This window comes from Alexandromys fortis, unplaced genomic scaffold (genome assembly GCF_014885135.2).
Source record: "Alexandromys fortis isolate MF-2015 unplaced genomic scaffold, M_Fortis_MF-2015_v1.1 scaffold_110, whole genome shotgun sequence".
In the NCBI taxonomy this organism is placed as follows: Eukaryota; Metazoa; Chordata; class Mammalia; order Rodentia; family Cricetidae; genus Alexandromys; species Alexandromys fortis.
Window position 1 is genome coordinate 4,894,157 of NW_026068014.1, and position 11,508 is coordinate 4,905,664.

The window sequence follows — 11,508 nt, forward strand, 5'->3', positions numbered from 1 at the left end:
AGCAGGATTCTTTAAGGACAGACCTGAGAGATACCTGGGGAAGCTCTCCTGTCATAGCCCTTTCACTGGCTCTGAAATGACTTTCTAGGCTGACGGTTTCTGTCTAAATGATGAACCGTTTCTCTTCTAGGGATGCCCAAGGCTTTTAAAGCTATGCTTGTAACTCATTCTTCCTGAGACAGCTGAAACCATTCTGAGTTGGCTTTGATTGACGACAGCCGCTTTCCCAGCGAAGAGACTGCTTTCTAATTTCTTTCATCGGGCATCATTAGTGGTGCCCTTCAGTCCGACTCACTGATTTTTCCCTTTCCCTTGGCACAATAGTGACTGACACCCACATGACACTTATTGCTTGGCAAGAGTAAGCAACACATGTACTTCTAAGCCTATCAGTCTAATCAAAAGTCAATTGTACCAGCACTGAAATCTCATGCTGGGTGACTTGCTCTAGTTATTATATGATTTCAATACAAACTTGCATATAATAGAAAATATTAAATGGAAAAATATTGGGACAATATTTAGTGATCATGAAAATTAAAATTAATGTTTTAAAAAACAGTTTGCTTGAAATACATAGCTGTTAACTCTAAAATAATGGAAGACAAGTCCTGAAAATCTAAACTCCGAAGATGTTTCACAGTTCGGTTATGTTTAAGGAGCTTCTTGCTTTTGTTCCATATTTAGGAGAAACTCATGCATGACACACTATGGGTGTGGCTCATGTAAAAAGATCTGAAAAGTTTGTTCATGAATGTTTACCTAAAGAAAGCCTTTGTCTCAGTAGGCAAAAGACTGCACATGAACACATATAGACAGCTGCAGAATGAAAACTTTATTTATTAGGAGAGATATTCTTTTCTTGTATAAACACTTGTGTTATTTAACTTCATTAATTAGTCTGTGTCATCATCCTCTCTCGTTAGATAACACGTGAGGGTTTTCATCAAATATCGGAGAGCCTCACCTGCCTTTCTACCAGACCCTTACCTTGACTCAGTTGCTGTTTGATCTACTGACACCTGAGTCTTCAGTTAGAGCATCTTCCCTAGTGATAGTCTGTGCTAATGTGAACATTCCTAAGTGGCTTCTCATCTGCCACCAAGGACAAATCAGATCTGCATACTAATAAGTGTGCGCTTCATGAGATGAAAAAGAAACACCAGAGGATTACATGTGGCTGTAACTGCCTAGGTCTGGAGGATAGCAGCGTAAATGCTAGTGAAAATAAATGCCCCAGCTAGACAATTTTTTCGTAATAATTATCTCTTCAGAAGTGTGCTTGCTTCCGTAATTTTTTCATGTCTTACATTATAGTACAAGATGATTTTTCTTTTCTGGGAAGGGAATTCAATATGGTAAGAGGAAGAAAAAGTAGGGACAAAGGTTGTTTTATAAAGCCACAAGAGATCATATCACTTTTTATTTACCTAAAATTACACACAAAAATGCATAGATGCACACATACATATCTATCTATGCAAATGTATGTACACACACATGTTAAGCCATATGGGTTCAATACTCCTCATAAGAACAGACTAACAAAACCCCCAATACCAGACATGAGAAGCCTCCTTTGGAAAGGTAGGTCAGGGTAGCCCAAGTGACTTCTCAAAGAATAAAGGCTTCAATGCAGCTCTCAGGGATTGAGGTGGAGTTCTGCCGCTGAGGACACCATTAATTTAGGAAGCAGGACCACAGTGATTTGAGCTACATCTCACCTGAAAGTCTCTTTCCTGGGATGTAGTGCTTATGGTTCCAGACAATACTAGCCGTGCTGCCAAGGGAGGCAGAGAAGCAATTAAATAGTCAGCTTCGACTCCTATAAACCACAGAGATTACCAGCATAGCAAGATAGGCTCACCAGTCCGTGGCAACCAATGGCTGTCTAAATGGTCTCAAGTCCCCCTCAACAGTTGGGAAATCATTCCTGGTACTGGAAGTCTAGTCAGATTCCAAGAGCTTGTAAGGTTGATTCATGAATCTTAGTAAAAAGAAGATACTACCACCACCTTGCTTGAACAGAATAATTCCTTCTAGCAGAATATATTGTAAGTCACGTTCTTATACCTACAGGTTAAGTGTAGCTACCACACCTCATCACAGAAAGCCTTTCTTTACAGCAAATGAATCATTGCTGAAAACCACAACTGAACACAATGTAGAAATCGACAGGTTGTGGGAGTCCAGGCCCAGTGACTATATTTATATTTCAGCTCCTGGCTCAGGGAACATCACAGGAGAGAGGCTGGGAAGACTGTAAGAGAATACTAGGAAGTCTACTGTGCAACAGTCTCTCTTGGAAACAAACGGGACAGGAACAATGACACTATCAATGGAAATGTTAATACGGAAGGGAAGAACTTTGTGGGGTCCTCCACAAAGCAAAGAACTAAAGACAGCTAATAATTACTTGGAGAAAGAGAATTAGCCTCTCCCAGGGATGAGCCTCCTTATTGGTTGTCTAGTGCAGAGCAGCCAATCTTGAAACCCTATATTCACCACCAACAAAAACATACTCAACATGTTGTATTTATATATATTTGTGGGCATTCACACACACACATATGTATGTAACAGTAATAACAAAAGGAAAGCTCGAGAGTCAAGGGTTCACTTTTTTTAATGGAAGATAGGTGGAAGTGGTTGGAAGAAAGAAAGGAATGGGGAAAGTTATATGAGCCTATTTAAATTTAAAAAGGTATATAAAAATATTTTCCTTCTATTAAATATTAAATGAACAATGGCAAATTCTAGGCATTGCTTTTACTTACAAATTACTTGAATGATTTATGCATATATTTGCAAATAGTTATTATTGATTGTAAGATTCTAATGATATAAGTAAATGAGGGTTCTTTTCAATAAGAGACTTAACTTGAAGAGATGTTCATGTTCCAAGTACAGCATTCTCCAGTAGCATGACTTAAATAAATGAACTGATTCATTTTCCTCATCTGAAATATTACTAGCTGTTGCATTTTGCATGTTCTATAACATGAGGGCAGGCATCACTCATTGCCACTTTGATTGGGATTGATCTCTTTCTCTCAAGTGTGTGTGTGTGTGTGTGTGTGTGTGTGTGTGTGTGTGTGTGTGTGTGTGCAGGCATTCCTCTATGCCCAATGCATGTAGAGGCCAGAGAACAGCCTTGGGTGTTTTCCCCCTGGGGCTCTTAGTCTTGTTTTTTGGCACAGGGTCTCTCAATGGCCTGGAATCTTCTAAGAAAGCGTGGCTGTCTGGCTAGTGATCCCCTAGGTCCCCCTGTCCCACACCCACTCTCCCTTGCATAAAAAGCGTTTGCCACCATGTTTGGGTTTTTACATGGATGCTGGGGATGGAGCTCATGCTTGCATGACAAACACTTTGGCAACTCCCCAGTCTGAGATTGCTCTTTTGATTAAAAACTAGCTTTATTGAAACCTGGTGACGACAGTATTTAAATAACTTTAATATGGTTCTGTAGAAAAATGCATAACTTTGCTTCCCAATTAAAGTATAACTTGAGTGAGAATCAGCTTAGTTTTCAACTGTAGGCCCACACAAGTCAGGTCTTGTCAGCTGCTTAGTCCCTGTAAGAGTGTTTCTTTCCTAGAACTGTTTTTTGTTGTTGTTGTTGTTATTAAACTAATTCAACCTCATAGTATGGACTAGAATACTGGATGAATGGTCTTGAGACTGGTTGCTACTTCTGACATCATAACTAATTTGCTATTCTTTTGGGGCACAGCATTCAACTTCTTTTTATTTCAGTTTCAGCAGCTTTAAATTGGCACGAAATCGGCTCATACAATTAGAATGCCTGCAAAGTTATTTTGTGGAGGCAATATGATTTTTCATAAAACAACTTATGAATAAGAAAAAGTGAGAAAAATAGGATAAATGATGCTACAAGTGAATGGTGATTTCATAAGACATACCTGTAATGCATAAGATCAATATATGTTTTAAATATTCCCTACCGTTAGAGGAAACAGATGAGATAACTATTTGACTTTATGTTAGGATATTTTAAACAAAATAAAGGCAAACATTTAAGGCATTACTCCTTTTCATTTGAAAAAACAACACAACAGTGGCATAGATCTGAAGCTCCTTGGGGAAACAATGCGATAACACACTGATAAGTTACTGTGGCAGTAGAGCCAGGCTGATGTATCTAGTTTTCTCCTGGTACAATCTTCCCAAATGGAAATAAGGGTCAGTTTCCTCCCTGGAGTTCTTTCAACCTTTTGAAAAATTCACATGCTCTCACCATTTTTCTTTCTGATGCTTTGACTCTTAAGTACCCCTGGGATAAAAGTCACCCTCAAAGTGAAATTCCCATCAAATGGAAGCCAGGCTTCCATTCTAGGTTCATTTCTGTTGGTGTCATCAAATGCCAGGACAAAAAGCACCTTAGGAGAGAGACGTTTATCTTACCCCATGATTCTGGGTCCATTATTGCAAGAGAGTCTAGGCAGCAGGAGCCCGAAGGAGCCAGTCCATTGCACCCACAGCAAGAGCAGGGAAAAATGAACGCATGCATGCTCACTTGCTTACTTTCAACTCAGTTTGATTTTCTACTCATCCAATACGGGACCCCATCCTGCAGGATGGTGCCACCCACAGTAGGCTAGGTCTTGCCACATCAATTATCTTAATTAAGACAATCTCCTACAGACATGCTCAGAAGTCAAGCAACACAATGTCGACATCCCTCACTGAGACTCTCTCTCTAGGTGAGTGTAGGCTGTGTCATATTGATATTTAAAGCTAACTAATATAGCATCTCCAAAGGCAAGAATTCATAGGCCAATGGTTGGCTCTCTGTCAATGCTGATGTGTTAAGCTAATTTTTTTTTAAAAAAAATAATTATTGACCCACTTTACTAAAGAGGTAGTAGCGGTTAAGAGATGTTCTGTGCAATCATGAAGAAAGTTTGGATACCAGCACCATGAAATAAGCTAGCCATCCCCACAAATGCCCTATAAGTTCAACTCTGAGAAGGTAGAGAAAGGGGGCTAGTGGGGCTTGCAAACCTCCAACCTAGCTGAGAAAACAGAAGACCCAATGCAGGGAGAGACCCTGCTTCAAAGGAAAAGCAGAGAGATGATAAAAGCCAGCTGATATTCTCTTCTGTCATCCATGCATCAAAGTGGGTATTGTAATGGTCTGTCTTGTCCCTTTAAGAGACAAACCCCGTCCACTCCCCCCATCAACTGAGGAAAGTGAATCTTCCTTCTTTTTTCTGTCCTGAAGAGATAGTTTCTCCTCTCCTCTTCTCTCCTCTCCTCATGTCTCCTCTCTATCTATCTATCTATCTATCTATCTATCTATCTATCTATCATCTATCTATATCCTCTTTCCCCTTCCTTTCTGAAACCTGTTAAATAAATATCCAACCTCACTCGGCATGATGTGCCTATCTGTCTCTTTATCTCACCCCCATGGCTCCACATGGGACTGGCTGACAAGCTGAGGTCTCTCATCCACCTAGCTCCCTGCCTGGGACCTGCTGCCCCTTGTGGCTTACTGTCTACTGTCACCACTTAGGGAATGGCAGCATTTTATTTTACCATTACATTGGTAGCTCCTCTCTTTCTGTCTCTCTTCTGAAGAGGTAACTGCTATCTCTCTCTCTTCTACCCTCCTCCTAGTCTCTCTTCAGAAGAGGTGGCTGCTCAGAGTGGCCTCTAGCTTTTCTGGCACCCGGACTGGAGCCAGTCAGGCTTTATCAACAATATAGAGAAAAGATGCCCTCCTATAGACCCTGTGTGTTGCTGTTTTCATATGTACAGCTATGAAATATAAACCTTCAAACTATCAGTCATCTGCCTGTAAATGTTCTGCTGGTGTCCTGCCTGCTCCACTTTTCCTCAAACTATCCCTGCCATACTGCCACTGGTCCCACAGAAAATGACAAGATTAGTCGGATCCTCAAGGCAGCTACTTACAATTCCAGCCTTTGCTCCCCACAGGGGCTTCTAGTGCCGTGGCAGAGCAACAGGGCAGATCATGCCTCTAGGTCTTTCTTGTTATTATATTGAAAACTCCCGTGGCTCAAAAAACATGACATTTCCATATGACACGTGACTGCTGCCATTTTGACTGAGGTCAGGTGTCCTTACTGCCATCTTAACTGATGCCCAGGTTAGATGACCAAATCCTGCCATCTTTACTGAGGTATACCGTGCCTGGTCTCCCAGTTTACTTATGTTTTTGTCTCTAAATTCCTCTTGTTGACTCTGTTACGTGTCTGTTTTGTGCAGTGGCATGCCTTTGTTAGGGTCCACCAAGACCATTCACTTCACCCAATTCCTGTTTACTGTGTGTGTATGCATACATATAATTTAAATGCATATATATTTACTATTAAATATTATAATTGCCTGCCCATTGTATCTCATTCCAGACTACAAAGCCATAAGTCTCATGTTTTAAATTGGTATATACTTTTAAGTCTCTTTATCTAACCCCACTTTACCTGCTAAGTTGAGAGCCAGTACAGACAAGTTAAGACCCAGCTCTCAGGGCACATTCTATACTATAGTTATATCTGATAAACAGCCCTCAACTGCTCAGAGATCTGGGAAATATGGCATTTAAATATTTAATTATTAAAAATTTTTGTAACAAAAAGAAACAGGTTGGCTCCTAGCAGCAGCACTCTATTTCCATCAAAAGAAGACAAAAGACAAATGCTCACAGAGCAACATCCATCCATAATTCATTTCAACTGCCAAGTACTGACCACCGGACAAAACTACCTTTCATCTAAACTGAAGATCTCTAGACAGTGGACAGAATCAGTGGAATCAACAGCTTAGCTGCTCAGGTCAAGGTAGGCTTGTCTTCTTACAAATTTCTTAGCCCAAATGATCTTCTGGAACATGGCATGTCCTGCACTAAACAGCAAAAGACAAATATAGCCCTCATGGAGGACCTTGAGGAGTAGCTCTAGGTGCCAACCAAGTAAGTTATCTGTTGTTTTTTAATCAATAAGTCAAGTAAAATTTTATCCTTCTCAAAGATCTCTGATGGAGTTTAACAGCTGAGAGGTTTTGTCAGTTTAAATGGACAACCTCACCAAAGAAATTTCAGAAAAATACAAATACAAGTTATTAAGGTGTATACCTGCAAGTTATAAAGGTGTGAGGACAAATGCATGCTATCAAATTTCTCTCTCACACTGCCTTTCACAGTCTTAAAAATACTTTACATTGGGCAAAAACATCTGTCACAGTCATTCTGACATAAATATGCTAAAACTTATGTTTTCACAAACCCAAAAAATTCTTAAGAGTTCCAAGGAGTCAAATTGAAGGATTCACCTTAAACAGGTCAGATAACTTGGTTATCTCTCAATTCTCTGATCCTATTTTTTTCCCCTAAACTTAACTTTGTCTTCTGTTCAGCCAATACCTTAAACAGGTGTAGGAGACACAAGTCATTTCAATACCACAAACACCAGACAGGAGCAAAGAGACCAGCTACTCCAGGATGTGATCAGCACTCAGCTTTTTCAGGTTCCCCCTCCCCAAACAATACCCATGAATAAGCAGAAAGCAGTCTTGAGAATCCGTGGACCCAGTTCCTATATCCTGTTGTGCCCAACTCCCACCTTTTTATTATAAAAAAAGCGATGGGAATGCAATGGTCTCTCTTGTCCCTTTAATAGACAAGCCTCACCCACTCCTTACCCCATCCACCAAGGCAAGAGGATCTTCCTTCTACTTCCTGCCTGAGCTCCTTCCCTCTTTTCTGTCTCTCTCCTGAAGTAGTAGCTTCTCTTTTCCTCTCCTCTTCCACCTTCCTCTCTCTCTCTGTTTCTCTCTCTGTTTCTCTCTCTCTCTGCTCTTTCTCTTTCTCCCCTCTCCTTCCCCCATTTCCCTTTCCCCTCTATTACCCACTAAATAAGTACCCAACCTCACTCTGCATGGTGTGCCTACTTGTCTCTGTCTTTCACCTGCTGCAGCTCCTTGTGGGACCAGATGACCCGCCGAGGTCTCTCACTAGCCATGTGGCTCCCTGCCTGGGATCTGCTGTCCCTTTTGTCCCATTTGCCCACTGTACCTCTTGGGAACTGCGCCACAACATTTTACCATTACAGGTATGCCTTTTCCCATAGGTATACACAATCAGGTAGATACACACACACATAAGTGAATAAATAAAATCTAAACAAAAAAATAAAGAGGAGACATGTTTTACAGTTCCTCAGAATGAAATAGCTGGCCTAAGCCTAAATAATTTATAGTATTTTTCATTTCTTATTTTAAACTGCTCCAAAAATATTATGCCTGTCAGACTTCAGCTTGTTAATGGTGATCTCTTGAGCTTTTGAAGAGTATGTTTCAAGAACAGAGCAGTATCTTGGCATTGTCTCTCTTTCCTCAACCATTTTTAGTTCCCTAGCTTTCTTAGAACAAATGTAAAGCAAGTTATATGTCACAGTGGAAAATGTCCAAATTAGTTCTGGGTCTTCAGAGGTCACTGGAACATTTATTATTAGCAGCATCTATTATCACTCAATCATCTGAAACTTGGGTCTTTGTATTTTTAAAAGAAATTATAAGACTAATTCCTTTTACAGTAATATAATTTTAAAAATCAAAAAAGAAATTCCACTTGTTTGGAAAGTTAAAATGTTAGCACTAATTTGATGCATACCAAAAAGAGAAGAGAAAAAAGTTTTTGGGAAGGGGAGAAATATTTTTGTTTAAATGAAGTATGTTAAGTGTTTGTATGAAATTGGAAAATGTGTTTCTCTTAAGCCTTCCTCAATCTGCTTTACCTGCTCTGTTGACCTCTCGGGGAACAAGCATGACTGACAGTTGTTTAGTCCCTGATTGGATCACCAAGGTTTCCATTCATTTGGCCTCAAATTCCATTTACATTTGTAAGTAGCAGGCAGTCAGCACTAGCGATTATCTCATGAATACAAAAGAGGTATCAATAATTTGCTTTCCTAGGTGGTGAAGTGCATTGTAAATTTTCCCTACTAAACTGAAGTTTATCAGCATCCCTGGGCAACATACATGCTAGGAAGAAGAATGGAGAGGGCACAGTCAGGCCCCAGAAACTGGAAGAGCTTTCAAATTTCATTCAGTGATCGCTCAGGTACAAGCACATGTTCCCTAAGTATCTCAGGGTCAGTCAACAGAGGTCATGCTGTTTATGTAGATGGTAAGCTGGAGCAGAAGGTAGTACTGAAAGTTATTGGAGCCCACAAGACTATACAGTGAGTGCACAGCTCACTGACCAATCGGCAGAAATGTGGGACATATGTATGTTCATGACCACATTGAGCAACTTGCTTTGCAGAGCTGCAGGAACACTTGTCTTTTGGAAAAGTTGCTGTCATTATCTGTGGAAACTTTGTAAAGCTGTGATTCTTCCCTTCAAAGTGGGATTCATTCCCAAAACACCCCAGCAGTATGACTTCTACACAGGCAGTGGAGCAGTGAACTTGCTCCATTTCCCCACACCATGAGGCCTTGGAGCAAGGACATTCTCTCTTTGTTCCAACAGTAAAATTTACATAGAGTCAATCCCACAAAATTACCTGCTAACAGACCACATAGAAATTTCTATAGAAGACAGGCACAGAGCAGGAAGGTAGCATGCCCCACCTTTGCTAACAAACAAATCTGAGCATCCTCAAAGCTGGTCATCACAAAAGAGATTAGATGAGGAGAGTAGGTGAATCCAGGATTCAGGGATGTTTAGTAACTTTATCTAATGGTTTGGAATGTCAGGTATTTCCCCTTGAATGCTGGCTTTTTCCTTGGCTGGGTCACCTTTTCCGGAGTACTGCTTAGTCAGGTTCTACCTACCCTTTTTTTGTGATTTTGATATGCATATTATCATGGTCTTCACCTATAAAATTTTCTAACTATGTCCGTAAAAACTAGAAACCTTGTGGAGATCAGCCCTTACTCTTCGTCTTCTCTTTGCTACTTCTTTTCTACTTCTTCCCCTTACTCTCCTTCCTTCTTCCCCTTATTATTCTTTTCCATGACCTTTCACTTCACTTTTTCCCCTTGCACAAAAATAAAGAAGATGCAGGGGTAATGTATGTTGAAATATGAGCGGCGAGGCTATGTCCCCAACACCCCGGCCGCTTGGCTAGCTCATGCCCGAAATAACAACACACAAACTGTATTCATTTAAGAACTGCTTGGCCCATGAACTCTAACCCTTACAGGCTAATTCTCGCACCTGGACTAGCCCATTTCTAATGATGTGTGTAAGCACCCCAAGGTGCGCTTACCGGGAAGATTCTAGCCTAAGTCCATCGTGGATTGCAGCTGCCTGGGAGAGCTGAGCATGGCGTCTCTGCTCCAGCAGAGCTGTAGGGTCTCTCCGGGAGCAGAGCAGAGTCTGACCTCACTTCCTCTTCCGCCCAGAATTCTATTCTGTTTACTCCTCTCATCTATGTTCTAAGCTGAGGCCAAGCAGTTGGTTTATTATAACTTAACCAATGAAATCAACAGATTGATATATGACACTCCCACATCAAATGTACTTGAGTTAAACTTTTACTCTCAGATCCTCACCTGCCAATTAAAGACCCCCAGAGGTGGGAGACTCTCACTCAAGTCTCGGGATAACATGACCCCCCCAAGAACTCACAAGAGACCATCCTTGCTGTAATCACATGAGGTTTATTGACAGGAACCAGTACGCTGGGGCCAAGACTCATATCCCATGCAGGGGTAGAGGAGTTCCACCCTGATAGCTGGGGTGTTTAAGGGATAGAAGGGGTGTTTAAGGGAAGAAACCACTACCCAAAGGGGGTAGGGTGGGGAAGATTCTGAAAATACCAGTGATAATCACAAGGGGGTAACTCCCCATTTCTCAAGATTGTTCTCAAGATTATAATCTAACTTGTGGTCAGCCAGTTCCTGAAACAATATCACTGAACCCGTCAACCTAGATTTTTGGTTCTACTCTTCTTGTTAGGGGGTCTGGATTTATCCTGGTCTTTTACCATAGTCATCCAATTCTGAGCCCTGAGGGGGGATTAAAGCTGGTACTCAAGCCACTTCCAACAGATAGTGGAATATGTAGTAAAATAGTCCAAGCAGACCCAACTAGAATATGTCCTTTTTGACATATCAATTTACCATTGCTTGTGAAAACATGATAAACAACCTTAGAATATTGTTGAATATTGTTTCTTCTTTAGCAAGCTATGTTATTTTTTCTTAATTTTGTTTATTTATTTATTTTTATGTGTCTGGATGTTTTGCCTGCATGTAGTCTCTGTACCATGTGTGCAATGCCTGAGGAAGCCAGAAGAAGGCATCAGATCCCCTGGGAATAGAGTTACAGATGGTTGTGAACTGCCATGTGGGTGCTAGGAATTGATCCTGGGTCCTCTGGAAGAGCAGCCAGTGCTCTTAACATCTGAGCCATGCATCTTCAGGCTCACCTAGTGTTATTTTAGAGTAGAAGTAGAAATATATTGTTTTAAAACCTTCCTTACTTATGTCATCTCTCAGAGTCACCAGTTTTTC